A 22,943-nucleotide genomic window follows, 5' to 3' on the forward strand; every position below is an offset into this window, starting at 1 on the left:
TGTATATATATATATATATATATATTTGCTTTTGTAGGTGTATGCACTCTTACCATCTGTCTTCAACTGCCAGGGTGCTATATAGATATGTCAAATAATCTCAAAAATAGAATAAGCACTCACTGGACTTCAGCCGTCTGTATAGTAAATATTTTATTTGCAATACGAATAAAATCTTTACTACACAGACGGCTGAAGTCCAGTGAGTGCTTATTCTATTTTTGAGACTATATATATATATATATATATATATATATATATATATATATATATATATATATATATGCTTGTATGTGCGTGTATGTGCATCTGTGTGTATGTATGCTTGTATGTATGTGAGTATGTGTATATATGTATTCTTGTATGTGTGTGTATGTGCATGTGTGAATATGTATACTTGTGTGTGTGTGTATATATATGTATGCTTGTATGTGTGTATTTGTATTCTTGTGTATGTGTATATGTATGCTTGTGTGTTTGTGTATGTGTATGCTTGTGTGTGTATTTGTATTCTTGTGTGTGTGTATATGTATGCTTGTGTGTGTATATATGTATTCTTGTGTGTGTGTGTGCATGTGTCTATATATATATATATATATATATATATATATGCTTGTGTGTATATGTATGCTTGTATGTGCATGTGTGTATATTTATGCTTGTATGTGCATGTGTGTATATGTAGGCTTGTATGTGCATGTGCGTATATGTATGCTTGTATGTGCATGTGTGTATATGTATGCTTGTATGTGCATGCATGTATATGTATGCTTGTACGTGCATGCGTGTACATGTATGCTTGTCTATGTGTATATACAGTATGTATGCTTGTTTGTGCATGTGTGTATATGTATGTTTGTGTGTGTGAGAAAATTTTAGAAATGATGTGTATACAGGGAGTGCAGAATTATTAGGCAAATTAGTATTTTGACCACATCATCCTCTTTATGCATGTTGTCTTACTCCAAGCTGTATAGGCTCGAAAGCCTACTACCAATTAAGCATATTAGGTGATGTGCATCTCTGTAATGAGAAGGGGTGTGGTCTAATGACATCAACACCCTATATCAGGTGTGCATAATTATTAGGCAACTTCCTTTCCTTTGGCAAAATGGGTCAAAAGAAGGACTTGACAGGCTCAGAAAAGTCAAAAATAGTGAGATATCTTGCAGATGGATGCAGCACTCTTAAAATTGCAAAGCTTCTGAAGCGTGATCATCGAACAATCAAGCGTTTCATTCAAAATAGTCAACAGGGTCGCAAGAAGCGTGTGGAAAAACCAAGGCGCAAAATAACTGCCCATGAACTGAGAAAAGTCAAGCGTGCAGCTGCCAAGATGCCACTTGCCACCAGTTAGGCCATATTTCAGAGCTGCAACATCACTGGAGTTCCCAAAAGCACAAGGTGTGCAATACTCAGAGACATGGCCAAGGTAAGAAAGGCTGAAAGACGACCACCACTGAACAAGACACACAAGCTGAAACGTCAAGACTGGGCCAAGAAATATCTCAAGACTGATTTTTCTAAGGTTTTATGGACTGATGAAATGAGAGTGAGTCTTGATGGGCCAGATGGATGGGCCCGTGGCTGGATTGGTAAAGGGCAGAGAGCTCCAGTCCGACTCAGACGCCAGCAAGGTGGAGGTGGAGTACTGGTTTGGGCTGGTATCATCAAAGATGAGCTTGTGGGGCCTTTTCGGGTTGAGGATGGAGTCAAGCTCAACTCCCAGTCCTACTGCCAGTTTCTGGAAGACACCTTCTTCAAGCAGTGGTACAGGAAGAAGTCTGCATCCTTCAAGAAAAACATGATTTTCATGCAGGACAATGCTCCATCACACGCGTCCAAGTACTCCACAGCGTGGCTGGCAAGAAAGGGTATAAAAGAAGAAAATCTAATGACATGGCCTCCTTGTTCACCTGATCTGAACCCCATTGAGAACCTGTGGTCCATCATCAAATGTGAGATTTACAAGGAGGGAAAACAGTACACCTCTCTGAACAGTGTCTGGGAGGCTGTGGTTGCTGCTGCACGCAATGTTGATGGTGAACAGATCAAAACACTGACAGAATCCATGGATGGCAGGCTTTTGAGTGTCCTTGCAAAGAAAGGTGGCTATATTGGTCACTGATTTGTTTTTGTTTTGTTTTTGAATGTCAGAAATGTATATTTGTGAATGTTGAGATGTTATATTGGTTTCACTGGTAAAAATAAATAATTGAAATGGGTATATACTTTTTTTTGTTAAGTTGCTTAATAATTATGCACAGTAATAGTCACCTGCACACAAAGATATCCCCCTAAAATAGCTATAACTAAAAACAAACTAAAAACTACTTCCAAAACTATTCAGCTTTGATATTAATGGGTTTTTTGGGTTCATTGAGAACATGGTTGTTGTTCAATAATAAAATTAATCCTCAAAAATACAACTTGCCTAATAATTCTGCACTCCCTGTATATATATATATATATATATATATATATATATATATTCTCATACAATCACTCCATAAACCCATATCAAGTACACTGTATATATAATTTGAGGAAAATATGCTATTAAAATAGTTTTTTACCATTTGCTAATAAAGAAAAAAAATGTCCCCGGATTTCATTTAAAAAATCTGGTCACCTTACCCCAAGGGGGAGATTTCAAAATTCTCAATTGTCTGCAAACCAGACAAAGAGAGAGGCGTTCTTACGCTGTGTAGAAGACCTACATACTATGGGAGTGATCCGCCCAGTTCCAAGAGCAGAACAAGGGCTAGGTTTTTACTCCAACCTGTTTGTGGTTCCCAAAAAAGAGGGAACTTTCAGACCGATCTTGGATCTCAAAATTCAAAACAAATTCCTCAGAGTACCATCTTTCAAGATGGAGACTATTCGGACTATTCTTCCTCTGATCCAGGAGGGTCAATATATGACTACCGTGGATTTAAAGGATGCGTATCTACACATCCCTATTCACAGAGATCATCATCAATTCCTCAGATTCACCTTTCTGGACAGGCATTACCAGTTTGTGGCCCTTCCTTTCGGGTTGGCCACGGCTCCCAGAATTTTCACAAAGGTGCTAGGGTCCCTTTTGGCGGTTCTAAGACCGCAGGGATTCTCTTCTCTGGTGTTTTTCTCAGGACCACCTGTCTCAGGGAATGTGTTTCCGCAGGCCAGAGTGGCTCATAGTAACGACAGATGCCAGCCTGCTAGGCTGGGGTGCAGTCTGGAAATCCCTGAAAGCACAGGGCTTATGGTCTCGGGAGGAATCTCTCCTCCCGATAAACATTCTAGAACTGAGAGCGATATTCAATGCGCTTCAAGCATGGCCTCAGCTAGCTGCGGCCAAATTCATCAGATTTCAGTCGGACAACATCATGACTGTAGCCTATATGAATCATCAAGGAGGAACACGGAGTTCTCTAGCGATGATGGAGGTAACCAAAATAATCCGATGGGCGGAGGATCACTCTTGCCATCTCTCAGCAATCTATATCCCAGCGGTAGAGAACTGGGAGGCGGATTTCCTAAGTCGTCAGACTTTTCATCCGGGGGAGTGTGAGCTCCATCCGGAGGTATTTGCCCAGCTGACTCAGCTATTGGGCACACCAGAATTGGATCTGATGGCGTCCCGACAGAACGCCAAACTTCCTTGTTACGAGTCCAGGTCCCGGGATCTGTAGGCGGTACTGATAGATGCTCTAGCAGTGCCCTGGTCCTTCAATCTGGCTTATGTATTTCCACCGTTTCCTCTCCTCCCACGTCTGGTTGCCAGAATCAAGCAGGAGAGAGCTTTGGTGATTCTGATAGCGCCGGCATGGCCACGCAGGACTTGGTATGCAGACCTGGTGGACATGTCATCTGTTCCACCGTGGACTCTGCCAATGAGGCAGGACCTTCTAATCCAAGCTCCATTCAAGCATCCAAATCTAATTTCTCTGCGTCTGACTGCTTGGAGATTGAACGCCTGATTCTATCAAAGCGTGGTTTCTCTGAGTCGGTCATTGATACCCTGATTCAGGCTAGAAAGCCTGTCACCAGGAAAATCTATCATAAGATTTGGCGCAGATATCTTTGTTGGTGTGAATCCAAGGGTTACTCATGGAGTAAGATTAGGATTCCTAGAATTTTGTCCTTTCTCCAAGAAGGATTGGAGAAGGGATTATCAGCTAGTTCCTTAAAAGGACAAATATCTGCTTTGTCTATTCTTTTACACAAACATCTGGCAGATGTCCCAAACGTTCAAGCGTTTAGTCAGGCCTTGGTCAGGATCAAGCCTGTATTTAAACCTGTTGCTCCACCATGGAGCCTAAATTTGGTTCTTAATGTTCTTCAAGGGGTTCCGTTTGAACCTATGCATTCCATAGATATTAAGCTTCTATCTTGGAAAGTTTTGTTTTTAGTAGCTATCTCTTCGGCTCAAAGAGTTTCTGAGTTATTTGCTTTACAGTGTGACTCACCTTACCTTATTTTCCATGCAAACAAGGTGGTTTTGCGTACCAAACCTGGGTTTCTTCCTAAGGTTGTTTCTAATAGGAATATCAATCAGGAGATTGTTGTTCCTTCTCTGTGTCCTAATCCTTCATCAAAGAAGGAATGTCTGTTGCACAATCTTGATGAGGTTCGTGCTTTAAAGTTCTACTTACAAGCAACTAAAGATTTCCGTCAAACATCTTCATTGTTTGTTGTTTATTCTGGTAAACGAAGAGGTCAAAAGGCTACGGCTACCTCTCTTTACTTTTGGCTGAAAAGCATCATCCGTTTGGCTTATGAGACTGCTGGCCAGCAGCCTGCTGAAAGAATTACTGCTCATTCTACTAGAGCAGTGGCTTCCACATGGGCTTTTAAAAATGAGGCTTCTGTTGAACAGATTTGTAAGGCGGCGACTTGGTCTTCGCTTCATACTTTTTCCAAATTTTACAAATTCGATACTTTTGCTTCTTCGGAGGCTATTTTTGGGAGAAAGGTTTTACAAGCAGTGGTGCCTTCCGTTTAGGGTACCTGTCTTGTCCCTCCCTTCATCCGTGTCCTAAAGCTTTGGTATTGGTATCCCACAAGTATGGATGAATCCGTGGACTTGATACATCTTACAAGAGAAAACAGAATTTATGCTTACCTGATAAATTTCTTTCTCTTGTGATGTATCGAGTCCACGGCCCGCCCTGTCTGTTTAAGACAGGTAGTATATTTTTAATTAAAAAACTTCAGTCACCACTGCTCCCTATAGTTTTTCCTATTTCTTCCTAGCCTTCGGTCGAATGAATGGGGGGCGGAGCTAAGGGAGGAGCTATATAGACAGCTCTGCTGTGGGTGCTCTCTTTGCCACTTCCTGTAGGGAAGAAATAAATTTATCAGGTAAGCATAAATTCTGTTTTTGCCGACAACTGGCTTTCATCCTGCAGTCATCTGGGAGTAGTGTGGCGGTGGTCAAGCGGTGGTGTGGCGGTGGTACAGCTCAAAGTTGTGAGCAATAAAGTGAGTATTAAAAAAAAAAAAAAAATTAAAACTTTTAAAGTGCACTTTTTTTTCTGTGATGCATGTGAAATTGTGAATGTAAACATTGAGATTTAGACAACATGTTTGTTCATTAAGGGTTGCACTTGCTACTACTACTTGCTTGTAGGATGTATTGCTTTGTGTGTGATGCATATGACAGGCTGCAGGATGTCAGGATTGACCTTGTCAATGCCACATCCCTCATGCTTCCCTGGACAGTAACTCCTAGGGGGCTAGTTATCAAGCCGTCTACTTTTCTGGCTTCGCCGGCCCAATACGTCCGCCTAAGCTCGCCTACCTTCGCCGCCGCGGACCTTGAATACGTTCGCCTAAGTTATCAAATAAAGCTGTCAAAAAGCCGCGGGGCGATGAGCAGCGGACTGTGACAGTTATCACTCATCCGATCTCGCTGCCCTTCGGCTTTTTCCCAGCTTTATTGCTAGCCTGTCACTAAGCACTCACACTAAACTACACTGTTCTACCCCCTATACCGGCGCCCCCGGAGCCCCCCGCAACTAAATAAAGTTACTAACCCCTAAACCGCCGCTCCTAGACCCCGCCGCAACTCTTATAAATGTATTAACCCCTAAACCGCCGCTCCTAGACCCCGCCGCAAGTCTTATAAATGTATTAACCCCTAAACCGCCGCTCCCGGACACCGCTGCCACCTACAGTATACCTAGTAACCCCTATCCTGCCCCCCCTACACCGTAGCCACCTATAATAAATTTATTAACCCCTATCCTGCCCCCCACTACGCCGCCGCCACTGTAATAAAATTATTAACCCCTAAACCTAAGTCTAACCCTAACCCTAACGCCCCCCTAACTTAAATATTAATTAAATAAATCTAAATAAATTAACTCTTATTAACTAAATGAATCCTATTTAAAACTAAATACTTACCTTTAAAATAAACCCTAATATAGCTACAATATAAATAATAATTATATTCTAGCTATCTTAGGATTTATATTTATTTTACAGGTAACTTTCAATTTATTTTAACCATGTCCAATAACTATTAAATAGTTATTAACTATTTAATAGCTTACCTAGCTAAAATAAAGAGAAATGTACCTGTGAAATAAATCCTAACCTAAGTTACAATTACACCTAACACTACACTATACTTTAATAAATTATTCCTATTTAAAAATAAATACTTACCTGTAAAATAAACCCTAAGATAGCTACAATGTAATTAATAATTATATTATAGCTATCTTAGGATTTATATTTATTTTACAGGTAACTTTGTATTTATTTTAGCTAGTTAGAATAGTTATTAAATAGTTATTAACTATTTAATAACTACCTAGCTAAAAGAAATACAAAATTACCTGTAAAATAAATCCTAACCTAAGTTACAATTAAACCTAATACTACACTATCATTAAATTAACTAAATAAACTACCTACAAATAACTACAATGAAATACAATTACATAAACTAACTAAAGTACAAAAAATAAAAAAAGCTAAGTTACAAAAAATAAAAAAATAAGTTACAAACATGTTAAAAATATTACAACAATTTTAAGCTACTTACACCTAATCTAAGCCCCCTAATAAAATAACAAACCCCCCAAAATAAAAAAATGCCCTACCCTATTCTAAATTAAATAAATTTCAAAGCTCTTTTACCTTACCAGCCCTTAAAAGGGCCTTTTGTGGGGGCATGCCCCAAAAAGTTCAGCTCTTTTGCCTGTAAAAGAAAAATACAACCCCCCCCAACATTAAAACCCACCACCCACATACCCCTAATCTAACCCAAACCCCCCTTACAAAAACCTAACACTAATCCCCTGAAGATCATCCTACCTTGAGTCGTCTTCACTCAGCCGAGCCACCGATGGAACTGAAGAGGACATCCGGAGCGGAAGAAGTTAATCCTCCAAGCGCCGCTGAAGAAATCTTCCATCCGATGAAGTCATCATCCAGGCGGCGCTGAAGAAGTCTTCGATCCGGCCGATGTCATCTTCAAAGAGGCGCTGAAGAGGTCTTCTATCCGGGCGAAGTCATCTTCCAAGCCGGGTCTTGAATCTTCCTTCCGCCGACGCGGAACCACCTTCTTCACCGACGGACTACGACGAATGACGGCTCCTTTAAGGGACGTCATCCAAGATGGCGTCCCCTCAATTCCGATTGGCTGATAGGATTCTATCAGCCAATCGGAATTAAGGTAGGAAAATCTGATTGGCTGATGGAATCAGCCAATCAGATTCAAGTTCAATCCAATTGGCTGATCCAATCAGCCAATCAGATTGAGCTCGCATTCTATTGGCTGATCGGAACAGCCAATAGAATGCGAGCTCAATCTGATTGGCTGATTCCATCAGCCAATCAGATTTTTCCTACCTTAATTCCGATTGGCTGATAGAATCCTATCAGCCAATCGGAATTGAGGGGACGCCATCTTGGATGACGTCCCTTAAAGGAGCCGTCATTCGTCGTAGTCCGTCGGTGAAGAAGGTGGTTCCGCGTCGGCGGAAGGAAGATTCAAGACCCGGCTTGGAAGATGACTTCGCCCGGATAGAAGACCTCTTCAGCGCCTCTTTGAAGATGACATCGGCCGGATCGAAGACTTCTTCAGCGCCGCCTGGATGATGACTTCATCGGATGGAAGATTTCTTCAGCGCCGCTTGGAGGATTAACTTCTTCCGCTCCGGATGTCCTCTTCAGTTCCATCGGTGGCTCGGCTGAGTGAAGACGACTCAAGGTAGGATGATCTTCAGGGGATTAGTGTTAGGTTTTTGTAAGGGGGGTTTGGGTTAGATTAGGGGTATGTGGGTTTTAATGTTGGGGGGGGTTGTATTTTTCTTTTACAGGCAAAAGAGCTGAACTTTTTGGGGCATGCCCCCACAAATGGCCCTTTTAAGGGCTGGTAAGGTAAAAGAGCTTTGAAATTTATTTAATTTAGAATAGGGTAGGGAATTTTTTTATTTTGGGGGGGTTTGTTATTTTATTAGGGGGCTTAGATTAGGTGTAAGTAGCTTAAAATTGTTGTAATATTTTTAACATGTTTGTAACTTATTTTTTTATTTTTTGTAACTTAGCTTTTTTTATTTTTTGTACTTTAGTTAGTTTATGTAATTGTATTTCATTGTAGTTATTTGTATGTAGTTTATTTAGTTAATTTAATGATAGTGTAGTATTAGGTTTAATTGTAACTTAGGTTAGGATTTATTTTACAGGTAATTTTGTATTTCTTTTAGCTAGGTAGTTATTAAATAGTTAATAACTATTTAATAACTATTCTAACTAGCTAAAATAAATACAAAGTTACCTGTAAAATAAATATAAATCCTAAGATAGCTAGAATATAATTATTATTTATATTGTAGCTATATTAGGGTTTATTTTAAAGGTAAGTATTTAGTTTTAAATAGGATTCATTTAGTTAATAAGAGTTAATTTATTTAGATTTATTTAATTAATATTTAAGTTAGGGGGGCGTTAGGGTTAGGGTTAGACTTAGGTTTAGGGGTTAATAATTTTATTACAGTGGCGGCGGCGTAGTGGGGGGCAGGATAGGGGTTAATAAATTTATTATAGGTGGCGACGGTGTAGGGGGGGCAGATTAGGGGTTAATAAATTTATTATAGGTGGCGACGGTGTAGGGGGGCAGGATAGGGGTTAATACATTTAATATAGGTTGCGGCAGGTTCAGGGAGCGGCGGTTTAGGGGTTAATACATTTATTATAGTTGCGGTGGGCTCCGGGAGCGGCGGTTTAGGAGTTAATATGTATAGAGTAGCTTGCGGTGGGCTCCGGGAGCGGCGGTTTAGGGGGTAATAACTTTATTTAGTTGCGGCGGTGTAGGGGGGGTCAGATTAGCGGTGTTTAGACTCGGGGTACATGTTAGGGTGTTAGGTGTAGACAGCTCCCATAGGAATCAATGGGATGTCTGTCAGCAGCGAACATGAACTTTCGCTATGGTCAGACTCCCATTGATTCCTATGGGATCCGCCGCCTCCAGGCTGGCACTTTGAAAACCAGGTACGCTGGGCCGTAAAAGTGCCGAGCGTACCTGCTAGTTTTTTGATAACTAGCAAAAGTAGTGAGATTGTGCCGCACTTGTGTGCGGAACATCTAGAGTGACGTAAGAATCGATCTGTGTCGGACTGAGTCCGGCGGATCGAAGTTTACGTCACAAAATTCTACTTTTGCCGGTCTCGAGCCTTTGATAACTAAGGCGAATCAGCCTCGCCACAAATACGCTGCGGAATACGCAGCGTATTTGAGGTTGACGGCTTGATAACTAGGCCCCCTAAAATGAATAACACATGCAGCAGTGTGTGCATTCATTGTACTTACTTCACTGCACTTATATTTATTTATATACAGAACTTCACAAGTCATACTGCTGTAAAGACAGCAATTTTCAGGTATCTCCATGCTTACACTCACTGCTTCATATGTTAATCATACCACTGTGTCCACACTGTTAGAATGACTGTCCACTAAAACATGACAATGTTGTGTGAACTTGTGTGTCATAAGACCTAATAGCTGGCTAATGGCTACTATTTAATCACATCACAGGCAGCAAATTTTATTGTAACTATTTTTTGTTTTGTATTTTTATGCTCAAATAGTGTATTGGACATTGATAAACATGTACATTAAGATTATGTAGTGTTAAATAAATTGTTTAATGCTAAATGAAGGTGTTATAGTCATTTTTAATAAAATTGCGATTAAATAGCAATCTCAATTTTTTTTTTTGGTCATATCGCCCAGCCCTAATATATACACATACACAAGCATACATATACACGCATGCGCGCACACACACAAGTATATATATATATATATATATATATATATATATATATATACATATACAGGTGTACCTCACTTTACAGCGCTTCACTTTACAGCGCTTCGCTAATACAACGCTTTGTGGAGCTGAAGTTCAACCTCCAAGGATTTTGAAACAGTGCTGTAATCTTCGTGACATTGCGAGAAAAGTGACTGGCACAATTTTGTTATGCTTAGTACACTCTCTTTACAGCATTTCAGTGCAATTTGTGTCTCAGTGCTATAGTCTGGCAAATTTACTACAGTAATTGTCACTATTTTACAGGTACAATATTTATTGAATACTAGTGTTAAACTAAACTAAATGTAGCACTATTGTACCCCTAATATATGTTAGTTCAAACATGTTTTCAAGTTTTTAAACACAGGCAAGTGAAAAAAAGCTAAAACTGCCTTGTTTCAATTTAAGGCGGTTTTCACTTTACAGCGGGGCTCCAGTCCCTAACACGCTGTATGAGCGGGGTATACCTGTATATACATGCATGCACATACACACACACACAAGCATACATATATAAACATACACACACAAGCATGCACATACACACATACACACACAAGCATACATATAGACACATGCACATATATACACATAAACACACAAGCATACATATACACACATGCACATACAAGTATACATATACACACACAAGTATACATATATACACACACAAGCATACATTATGCACACATACACACACAAGCATACATACACTAACACATATACACCCACACAAGCATACATATACACATACAAGCCTACATACATACACACACATATATATATATATATATATATATATATATATATATATATATATATATATACATACAAACATACATATATATATATATATATATATATATATACATACACATATGCACATACACACACATGCACATACATATTACACAAGCTCTTCCCTCCTGACGTGTGCGCTGGGACGAAGTGAAGTTATTAGGACTGTCACTTCCACCCATTGCTTGACTGCAGTACAACAGGAGCCAGGGACATTTCCGGGGACATCATTTTTCCTGGGACTGTCCCCTAAAATCGGGGATGTCTGGTCACCCTACCCTATGCGCTCTATTATTCTAAAGTAATATTTTGTAGTGCAAAAGTATTATGTGTATCTCATGACTTTTTGGATCCTGCAAGATTCTGAACTCTTACTGCAATATTAAACACAGTGATTGCTTGATGTATACAGAAGATCATGTATCTGTCTTTAATTGGAAGCAAGAAAACTCATTTTTTTCAAACAGGCATGTCCTTGTTCTGCAAAATAAAACACAATTTGCCAACAATATGACATTTTTAAATGCCTTTAAAATGTTTATTTTGTGTGCAATTATTGTAAGTATGCATGCAAAAAAATACATAAATGTCTCTAAGTTTAAAGCTATTTTAAACATTTTGAGTCAGTTATACCCAAGCATTTTATGTAATGTTTGCATAATATTGCTAACTGATAAGACCTCTGTTTTATTACTATAACAAGCACATGACTTTAGTCCACACAGCATGTTTAAAAGCTTTTCAGGTCTTGAGGAAGGAAGTGGGTGATATTATCCAATTAGAGGCACGGACAGACTGTCCAATCACAGCAAGAGAGAGAAACAGACAGTCACAGCTTCCAGTTATTCTCTACGTTGCACAGGCTTCATTATGTGTATTGTTGAGATGTCTGCAGAGCTGAAAAGTTTTCAAGAGTTTATTTGCAAGTAGTCAGTTTCAATGATGCAAAAGTACAGCCTGCACAACATACAGAAAAGCTGGAAACTGATTCTATTCCTGGTTTTGATTGGACAGTCTGTCTGCCTCTGATTGGGTAATGCAGTCTCTAGACTTGGCTGTTCTACAGATAACATTATGTAAACAGGGGAGAGACTAACAGCAAGCTCACTTCAGTTCATATATATATTTTAGCCAAGCCTGCAGCAGGTATTACTTGCTCTGTGGATTCTGCATTCCAAACTAAAAGAGCTGAATCAGGAACTTAATCTCACAGCTTCTCACCAGGTAAAAAGGGGAGAATAGTGCTTAACTATATTCTTTTTTCTTGAGATAAATTGTCTTTTCTTTTTATGAAACTCCATATCTTTTAGGTTTTCTTTTTTAGAGCAGTGATTGCCAACTTCCTAATGCATGGGGATTGCAGATCCTGAGATCAATATTTTAGAAGCTGTTAAAGGGCCACTAAACCCAAAATCTTTCTTTTATGATTCAGATAGAGAATAGAAATTTAAACAACATTACAATTTACTTCTATTGTTTATTTTGCTAATTTTTTTTAGATATTCTTAGTTGAAGAAAATGCAATGCACATGGTGAGCCAATCACACAAGGCTTCTATGTGCAGCAACCAATCAGCAGCTCCTGAGCATATCTAGATATGCTTTTCAGCAAAGAATATCAAGATAATAAAACAAATTAGATAATATAAGTAAATTAGAAAGATGTTTAAAATTGCATTCTCTTTCTAAATCATGAAAGAAAAAGTGTGGGTGTCATGTCCCTTTAAGGGCTGCATATCAATGTATGACTATGAAACACACACACAATAAAATGTTCAGAGGCACAGAGCCAATTTTAGGTTTCAGCAGGATACCCTCTGTCTGGTGTTCTGCCCTCTCCAGTGCTCTTGAGTTTTCTTTTTCTCCTGGGGCAAAAACAAAAGTGTTCTTACCCCTGCATTTTTCCAGGGGACACAAAAACTAGTGCTGAGGGAAGCAAGTGACCGACTGGCCCACCGCTCATCTAGACTAGAGCATTGCATTAAAAACTTCCCAATAACCATTTTTGTTTTTAGGATTCTCAAAGAATATGTAAACTCACAATTACACCTGTTCTGCATTCCACCTTTTTACTAAGTAACCTACAATGGGTGGCGGTTCGTGGGCAGAGCCCTCTATTAATGGTTTTTTTTGTTGTTTTTTTTTTTTAAATGTAACATGCAAGATACAGGTATATTGTAGTGCTGCAGAATATGTTGGTGCTGTACAATTGAATGAAGATAATAATAATCTATGATATATAGTTGGACACAAATTGTTTAGTGTTACTGAGTTGCTTAATGTGTACAAGCATAAATGTGTGTTTATATATATATATATATATATATATATATATATATATATACTAACCATATTGCCGCTTTAAGAAGGGACACATATGAAAAATACATATGCCAGGGTTCTTATACAAAACATTTCTTTAAACAGCCCTGAAAACAGCCCTGACATATGTATTTTTCATATGTGTCCCTTTTTAAAGCGGCAATATGGTCACTATATATATATATATATATATATATATATATATATATATACCAACCCTAACAACTTTATTAAAGATTTTATCCACAATCCTACACAGACAATTTATCATATGTGATCTAGGGATCCACGCTGAGAGAAATAAGTCAACCTTTTGTATTGCAAATAACGCGAGGTAGAGGAGTAATTTAAGATTGAGAAATAGTAGACATAAAATGCAGAGATGGAACCACAAGGTTGGAAATAGGATTGCCACCTCGGCATGCTGCAGTGTGCACAGAGAGCAACATGCATAGTGACCTTTGACAGTACTGTTCATGTTCCTCCCTGAAGCATGTGTAACTCATAAGTGTCCAGGAAAAAATGGCCGAGGTGGCAAGCCTAGTTGGAAACAATATAAGCTGTTAAACAAATATTATTGCAATTTGGCAAGATGGCAACTTTTTCAAAACCCAAATAAAACAGCAATATTTACACAGATATTTGTAATTAAAACAAAAAAGAACATTGTGCTTGTGTGTAAATGTGCAGTGTTAAAATTCTTACATTACTTTGGGGCATGTGAAATTTATGTTTTTTTTTTTTAAGGCAAATAGCTTTTATTTTGTTTTGTGTGTGTGTGGAATTGTTCTAAAATGTGCATGTGCATTGGTTCATGTATAGTTGCAAGCAAAAGTTTGTGAACCCTTTGGAATTACCTAGATTTCTGCATTGATTACTCCTAAAATGTGAGCCGATCTTCATTTAAAGGGATACTGAACACACAATTTTTCTTACATGATTCAGATATAGCATGCAATTTTAAGCAACTTTCTAATTCACTTCTATTATCTTCATTCTCTTGCTATCTTTATTTGAAGGCTCATTTTTAGTTCAGTACCTGGGTAGTGCTTGCTTGATTGGTGGTTACATTTAGCCACAAATCAGAAATCGCTACCCAGGTGCTGAACCAAAGAGGGTCTGTCTCATAATCTTTACATTCCTGTTTTTTCAAATAAAGATACCACGAGAACAAAGAAAAAATAATAATAGGAGTAAATAGAAAGTTGCTTAAAATTGCATGCTCTGAGTCATGAAAGAAAAAATTGGGTTAAGTATCCCTTTAGTCACAATTATAGACAAAATCTAAACTATTAAAGGGACACTGAACCCAATTTTTTTCTTTTGTGATTCAGATAGAGCATGCAATTTTAAGTAACTTTCTAAGTTACTCCTATTATCAAATTTTCTTCATTCTCTTGGTATGTTTATTTGAAAATCAAGAACGTAAGTTTAGATGCCGGCCCATTTTTGGTGAACAACCTGGGTTGTCCTTGCTGATTGGACAGCACCAATAAGCAAGTGCCGTCCATGGTACTGAACCAGAAATTTGCTGTCTCCTTAACTTAGATGCCTTCTTTTTCAAATAAAGATAGCAAGAGAATGAAGAAAAATTTATAATAGGAGTAAATTAGAAAGTTGCTTAAAATTGCATGCTCTATCTGAGTCATGAAAGAAAAAATTTGGGTTCAGTGTCCCTTTAACACACAAATGCATCTTCTAAGGTCCTGTGAAAGTTTTTGGGATGGAAGCATAGTTCATACTAACTGATCTTTCTTGAGAAGAACAGATTTGTCATTAACCACACTTTCTTCATTGAAACACCTGACCCCAAATAACTTTTGGAGAAGTTCATTTTGGTTTTACAGCCTGCACTGTAAAGTGATTACTCAATATCTTCAATAAAAATTTGGAAAGTACAATTGTTTGTGTTATTAATTTAGTCTGATTGTGCTTGTCCGTCTCTAATTGTAATCAGGCCACAATTTATAAGCAATCAGTACAGAAATCCAGCTAATTCCAAAGGGCTCACAAACTTTTCCTTCCAGCTATATTTGGAAGTTAGAATAGTATGAGGTAGCTAAAAAAAAATGTTGTTTTTTTTTTATGGGGGGGGGCTGGCGAAGAATTAACCCCTTCACCCAAATTGACGTATAAATACACGTCATGCAGTACTTTGCTTATTGTACTGCACAACGTATATTTAATGTAAAGATCTAACCCCTACTTCCAGTATTTTTTTAATATTTGGTATACAGTATAATAACAGAATAATTTCTCAATAATCTGTGGTTGGACACACTCCAGTTAGACATGAGTATCCTTTAATAATAAAAAGATAGCAGATTTTTTCCTTCACTTTTACCATAAAAATGTAATACATTTCCTGATAGCCACACAATTCACTACAAAATTGCTTTTAATAGCTATAAAACAGAATTGATATTAATCACTGAATATAAAAAGCAGCTACACTCAAATATAACTATAAATGTTGCAAAATCGTTACTTCTATAAACATATCCAAGCAAATATATAAAAGCTTATAAGCACTAAACTACCTACTTATTTTGGCATTTGGTATGTCTGTAAATATGGCAAACATAGCATTAAAGGGACATTGTGAAATTCTCTCCCCTTTTAATGTGTCCCTTTTTACCTGCTGGGTGTATTTATCAGCTACTTATTTTGTAATTTGAAATAGCTAGTTTTGCCTGTTGTATCCCCACCAACACAAAAAATATAAGTAGCAAACCTTTTCTTTGTTAAAAAAAAGAGCTAAGTAAACAGGAGGCAATAGCACTAATTAATCTCCCTGTGGGGGAAGAATAGAGAGATTTCGTATCTGAAATAGCTGGTTGAACTCATTCAAACCCGACAGCCATAAATAGCATTTCAATACCGACCATACAAAGATACAATTAGGTAAACAATGCAGCAGTGCAGCACCAGTTAAATACTTGGTTGCATTGGGAGAGGTATTAGTAGCAGAAATAGCAGGGTTCTTATATAGCGCTGGGTGTTTTTATTTAAAAATCGCTAGTTAGGCCTCATCTGGAATATTGTATATAGTTCTGGAGACCATACCTCCAGAAAGGTTATAAATAAACTAGAAACTGTCAAAAGGAGGGCTACTAAAATGGTACATGTCTGACTCTTAAATATAAAACATATAAAGAAAGACTCTATGACCTAAATATGTATAGTTTAGAGGAGAGAAGGGAAAGATTCAGGAAAAATGTGAGGAAGCATTTTTTTTACAGAAAGGGTGATGGATTCATGGAATAAACCTCCAATAGAGATGGTGAACAAAGACTGTAAAGGAAAAAAAGTTTGGGACATGCATAAGAAAACAGTAACATGTAATATGGGTAGACTTGATTGGCCTCTTGGTTCTTATCTACCGTCAAATTCTATGTTTCTATGATAACATTAGGAAGTCTGTTTTACCTGTAGGCTCAGCCCATTCTTATGTGCATGTCCTGGAGAACAACAGGTGATGGTTTTAATGAGCAAAACCCACTATTTCAAATACAAAAATAAACATGAATGAACAATTTAATATGCATTTAATACTATGCAGTCGGTATAACAAGTTATTTAGAACTCATTAAGGGTAAACATATTTTATAGTACAGTGTCCTTTTTAAAGTTATGGTAAAGTTACCATAATGTCGATACAGTATATCATAAAGTGTGTAAAATAAACATAAGTTTAATTCTTATATTATTCAATATTAATCAAGTTGTCACCTTTCTAAATGAATTCCCGAACGTCCACAAATTCAACCCGTGTTTTTTTTTTTTTTTATCGGTGGGTCACGTTTTTGTCTAATCCAATTGAAATGTCGGCTGTCACTCCACGTCATCCCCCCCTTTTAGTTGTAAGCGCATGCGCTATTAAAATTTTCTGAAGTTGGGAAACGATGCGCGCTCCCGTTTTACGCATGCAGGCTATTTAGATGTAAGAATCCCATTCTACATCATTAGATGACGGCTTCTATACGGAGAACCGCATCACTTTACATCTGAGAAAGTTAAATAGAAGTAAGTACCGCAGTAGTTAAGTATCTTTATTCTCATACTTCAATTTTAATAATTCAATTAGCGCGTGTGCATTAGTGATGTCGCGAACCTAAAATTTTGCGAACGCGAACTTCCGCAAAAGTTTGCGAACCGGGCGAACCGCCATTGACTTCAATAGGCAGGCGAATTTTAAAACCCACAGGGACTCTTTCTGGCCACAAGTGATGTAAAAGTTGTTTCACCTGGACTATGGCATGCCGGAGGGGGATCCATGGCAAAACTCCCATGGAAAATTACATAGTTGATGCAGAGTCTGTTTTTAATGCATAAAGGGCATAAATCACCTAAAATTCCTAAATTGTTTGGAATAACGTGCTTTAAAACATCAGGTATGATGTTGTATCGTTCAGGTAGTGTAAGGGTTACGCCCGCTTCACAGTGACAGACCAAACTCCCCGTTTAACGCACCGCAAACAACCGCAAACAGTCCATTTGCACAACCGCAAACTCCCCATTTGCACAAGGTTGGATACCAAGCTAGCCATGTCCCGTTCCTTGTCCTCACTGATGTCACTGCGCGTGCAATCACTTCCTGGGGTAACAGAAAATGCTCCACCCACAAGATGCTCCTATTATATTACTGCACTGAGGATGCTGCCTGTATCTGTGTGTCCTGCTGCCTGGCCGGAGAGCACAGGGGACACCAGGTCGAGCTGCTGAATGAGGCTTCTGAGAAGAAGAAAAAGAAACTGAGAAATGTTCTGCAGAAACTGACCACAAAGAGAGAGGAGACTGAGAAGAGGCCAGACTCTGCAGAAGCACAGGAGAGGGGTGCAAGAGAAAGCAGCTGGTGTAACAGAGAGACTGACTGCCCTGATTGGGGACATCAGGAAACAGCTGGAAGACCTAGAGAAGCGAGTCCTGAGTGAGATCACCCGGCAGCAGGAGCAGGTTTTACTCACAATCTCTGATCTGATCCAGCAGCTGGGAAAAAGAGAACAACGAGCTAACCAGGAAGATTTGTCACATTGAGGAGCTGTGCAACATGACTGACCCATTAACTGTCCTACAAGAACAGGAATCACACAGAGATGAGATGCTTGGTCGGTCCTCCTACTTCCAATTTGGGGCACTGCGCGTGCAATCTAATGTGCCACCAGATAGGAGTGGTGTGTTAAGTAGTACTATTCCTATCAGTTTAATCCCTGTTATGTGCCTTTTTTTTTGTTTGATTTTTGAAGCCACAGTGCAGCACCAGAGGCCAGAAAAATTTGGCATGTACACATGCCTGAAAAATTAGGTATTGTAGCAGACGCTGCTGTAGCAGCGGCCAGAAAAATTGATGTTTGTTTCCCTGGCAGAAAGTGCCCTAAAACATGGCGGCTTGAACCCTAGTTGGTGGCGGATAAGTCACGCAAGTCATCCTGCATTCGGAGATAAAATACAGCAGAGTGTGGACCATTTTTAGCCCAAGGCAGCTCATCTCATCAGGCCTTTTTTACTCGAATGTATCGCCCAATGTCAGTCCCTTCGGGATCCATCCCTCATTCATCTTAATAAAGGTGAGGTAATCGAGACTTTTTTGACCTAGGCGACTTCGCTTCTCAGTGACAATACCTCCTGCTGCACTGAAGGTCCTTTCCGACAGGACACTAGAAGCGGGGCAGGCCAGAAGTTCTATGGCAAATTTGGATAGCTCAGGCCACAGGTCAAGCCTGCACACCCAGTAGTCAAGGGGTTCATCGCTCCTCAGAGTGTCGAGATCTGCAGTTAAGGCGAGGTAGTCTGCTACCTGTTGGTTGAGTCGTTCTCTGAGGCTGGACCCCGAAGGGCTGTGGCGATGCATAGGAGTTAAAAAGGTCCGCATGTCCTCCATCAACAACACGTCTGTAAAGCGTCCTGTCCTTGCCGGCGTGGTCGTGGGAGGAGGAGTATTACTTTCACCTCTTCCCCTGTTAGATTCCCGTTGTGCTGTGACATCACCCTTATACGCTGTGTAAAGCATACTTTTTAATTTTATTTTTGAACTGCTCCATCCTTTCCGACTTGCGGGAATTTGGTAACATTTCAAGAACTTTATGCTTATACCGGGGGTCTAGTAGCGTGGACACCCAGTACAGTTCGTTCTCCTTCAGCTTTTTTATACGAGTGTCCCTCAACAAGCACGACAGCATGAAAGACACCATTTGCACAAGGTTGGATGCCGAGCTACTCATGTCCCGTTCCTCGTCCTCTGTGATCTCACTGAAGGTATCTTCTTCCCCCCCAGCCACGTACAACACCACGGGTACCAGATAGGTGACAACGAGCACCCTGGGATGCCTGTTGTGCTTGGTCTTCCTCCTCCTCCTCAAAGCCACATTCCTCCTCTGACTCCTCTTCCTCACAATCCTCTTCCTGCGTTGCCGCTGGTCCAACAAGCGATGCTGATAAGGCTGTTTCTGGTGGTGATGGTGACCACAACTCTTCCTCTTCACGCTCATCTACGGCCTGATCCAGCACTCTTCGCAGGGCACGCTCCAGGAAGAAAACCAATGGTATGATGTCGCTGATGGTGCCTTCGGTGCGACTGACTAGGTTTGTCACCTCCTCAAAAGGACGCATGAGCCTACAGGCATTGCGCATGAGCATCCAGTAACGTGGCAAAAAAATTCCCAGCTCCTCAGAGGCTGTCCTAGCACCCCAGTCATACAAATACTCGTTAACGGCTTTTTCTTGTTGGAGCAGGCGGTCGAACATTAGGAGTGTTGAATTCCAATGTGTCGGGCTGTCGCAAATCAAGCGCCTCACTGGCAGGTTGTTTCGCCGCTGGATATCTGACAAGTGCGCCATGGCTGTGTAGGAACGCCTGAAATGGCCACACACCTTCCTGGCCTGCTTCAGGACATCCTGTAAGCCTGGGTACTTATGCACAAAGCGTTGTACAATCAGATTACACACATGTGCCATGCACGGCACATGTGTCAACTGGCCCAATTTCAATGCCGCCACCAAATTACTTCCGTTGTCAGAAACCACTTTGCCGATCTCCAGTTGGTGCGGAGTCAGCCACTGATCCACCTGTGCGTTCAGGGCGGACAGGAGTGCTGCTGCGGTGTGACTCTCTGCTTTCAGGCAAGTCAACCCCAAGATGGCGTGACACTGCCGTATCCGGGATGTGGAATAGTACCTGGGGAGCTGGGGGGGGTGCCGTTGATGTGGAGCAAGACGCAGCAGCAGAAGAGGACTCAGCCAAGGAGGTTATGGAAGAGGATGGAGTAGGAGGAGTAGAGGAGGTGGCAGCAGGCCTGCCTGCAAGTCGTGGCGGTGTCACCAACTCTTCTGCAGAGCCACGCATTCCATGCTTGGCAGCCGTCAGCAGGTTTACCCAATGCGCAGTGTGGGTGATATACCTGCCCTGACCATGCTTTGCAGACCAGCTATCAGTGGTCAGATGGACCCTTGCCCCAACACTGTGTGCCAGACATGCCATTACTTCCTTTTGCACAATCGAGTACAGGTTGGGGATTGCCTTTTGTGCAAAGAAATTTCGGCCGGGTACCTTCCACTGCGGTGTCCCAATAGATACAAATTTTTTGAACGCCTCAGACTCCACCAGCTTGTATGGTAAAAGCTGGCGGGCTAAGAGTTCAGACAAGCCAGCTGTCAGACGCCGGGCAAGGGGGTGACTTGGTGACATTGGCTTCTTACGCTCAAACATGTCATTGACAGACACCTGACTGTGGGCAGATGAGCAGGAACTGCTCCGGAAGAGAGATGGATTGGCGGATGGTTGAGAGGGGGTAAGGAGCACAGCAGTGGTTGACGAGGCTGAAGATGCTGGACCAGGAGGAGGATGGCGGCTTTGAGTTTGTGTGCTACTTGTCCTCATGTGTTCATCCCATAGGCGTTTGTGATGTGAGATCATGTGCCTTCGCAAAGCAGTTGTACCTAGGTGGGTGTTGGACTTCCCACGACTCAGTTTCTTTTGGCACAGGTTGCAAATGGCATTGCTGTTGTCAGAGGCAGACACATAAAAAAATGCCACACTGCTGAGCTCTGCGATGATGGCATTCTGGTGGTGGCAACAGCATGCGTTGATTGGCGTGCTGTCTGGCTGACCCCGGGTGCCGATGCATGCTGTCTGACTGTGCCACTAGCTCCTTGCGACGACCTCCCCCTGCTTCCAACTCGTCTCCTCCTCCTGCTCCTCTCTGTCTCCCCATCTGAACTTTCCCCCTGTTCTTCTTCTCTTCTACCGGGCGCCCACGTGACATCCACGGACGCATCGTCATCATCAACCCCTTCACTTGTATCTGACAACTCGACAACGGAAGCAACGGCGGGTACAACATCATCATCATCATCATCATCACACCGTGCGTCGTCCATGTCTGTAATGCTGCCTGACTGAGACATATCACAGTTATCTACATCCTCTGTCAATGATGGTTGCGCATCACTCATTTCTTCACACTGAGGTGTACATAACTCCTCTGACAGATCAAGTGAGGTGGCTGTGGTGCTAGTGTCGGTGGTGGCGGCAGGCGGGCGAGTGGTAAGTTGAGAGGTGCCCGAAGCTAAGCTAGAGGAGGAGGATGGTGCGTCAAGGTTACGAGCGGAAACTGTAGAAGATTGGGTGTCCTGTGTTATAAAGTCAACTATTTCATCAGAACTTTTCGTGTTCATGGTACGTGGCCTAACACTGGGCATTATTCTATGGCCAAAGGGAATCACAGCACCACGACCACAACGGCACCTGCGGGTTGGCCTGCCTCTGCCTGTCATATTTTTTTCGATTAGTGCTACTAAGCGTGCAAGCTACTGTGAGTGGGCACAGTATACGCTGTGAGCCTGACACAAAAAACCAGACTGATGTTTCACAGTCAAAAATGTTTTTTTTTTTTAAATTTACACTACTGTTACAACAGATATGAGTGGTGGCACTAGTTGGCAAGTGGGCCTGGCACACACGCTGGCAGGCAGGCAATTGCTTATAGATTGCAACAAAAAAAAAGATGTTCTTGTTCTAGCCCTAAAAAGGTTTTGGGGTGCTGTCCTTACAGCAGAGATCAGATGAGTCCTTCAGGACTGTAGTGGACACTGAATACACTAGCCTAGCTATGAATTTCCCTATAAAATCAGCAGCAGCTACACTATCCCTCCTCTCACTAAGAATGCAGGATCAGAATGAATCTAAAATGGCTGCTGTCCAGGAGCTGGGAGGGTCTGGGAGGGAGTGTCTGCTGCTGATTGGCTGAAATGTGTCTGCAGACTGTGAGATACAGGGTCAAAGTTTACTCAATGATGACGAATAGGGGGCGGATCGAACATCGCATATGTTCGCCCGCCGCGGCGAACGCGAACAAGCTATGTTCGCCAGGAACTATTCGTCGGCGCACTATTCGCGACATCGCCAGTTAGCGCATGCAAAGTGGTTCACAGCATCGGCGATTAGCGCATGCGCAGTTATAGACTGCAGCGTGAATGCGCATTTGAGAGACACAGAGAGCGGGTGGGAC

The 22,943-nt window shown here is 40.9% G+C and overlaps 1 protein-coding gene across 1 annotated transcript in view; it reads left to right on the forward strand.

The window, feature by feature from the left end:
• Positions 1–11,962: 11,962 nt before the first annotated feature.
• The window catches only part of CMBL (carboxymethylenebutenolidase homolog), a 104,963-nt gene continuing 93,982 nt past the window's right edge, over positions 11,963–22,943 (forward strand). Inside the window, exon 1 of the mRNA XM_053714509.1 lies at positions 11,963–12,340. The gene's annotated coding sequence lies outside the window, so the exon portion shown is untranslated. The remainder of the gene's footprint in view (positions 12,341–22,943) is intronic.

The sequence above is a fragment of the Bombina bombina genome, chromosome 5, assembly GCF_027579735.1.
Source record: "Bombina bombina isolate aBomBom1 chromosome 5, aBomBom1.pri, whole genome shotgun sequence".
NCBI classification, from domain to species: Eukaryota; Metazoa; Chordata; class Amphibia; order Anura; family Bombinatoridae; genus Bombina; species Bombina bombina.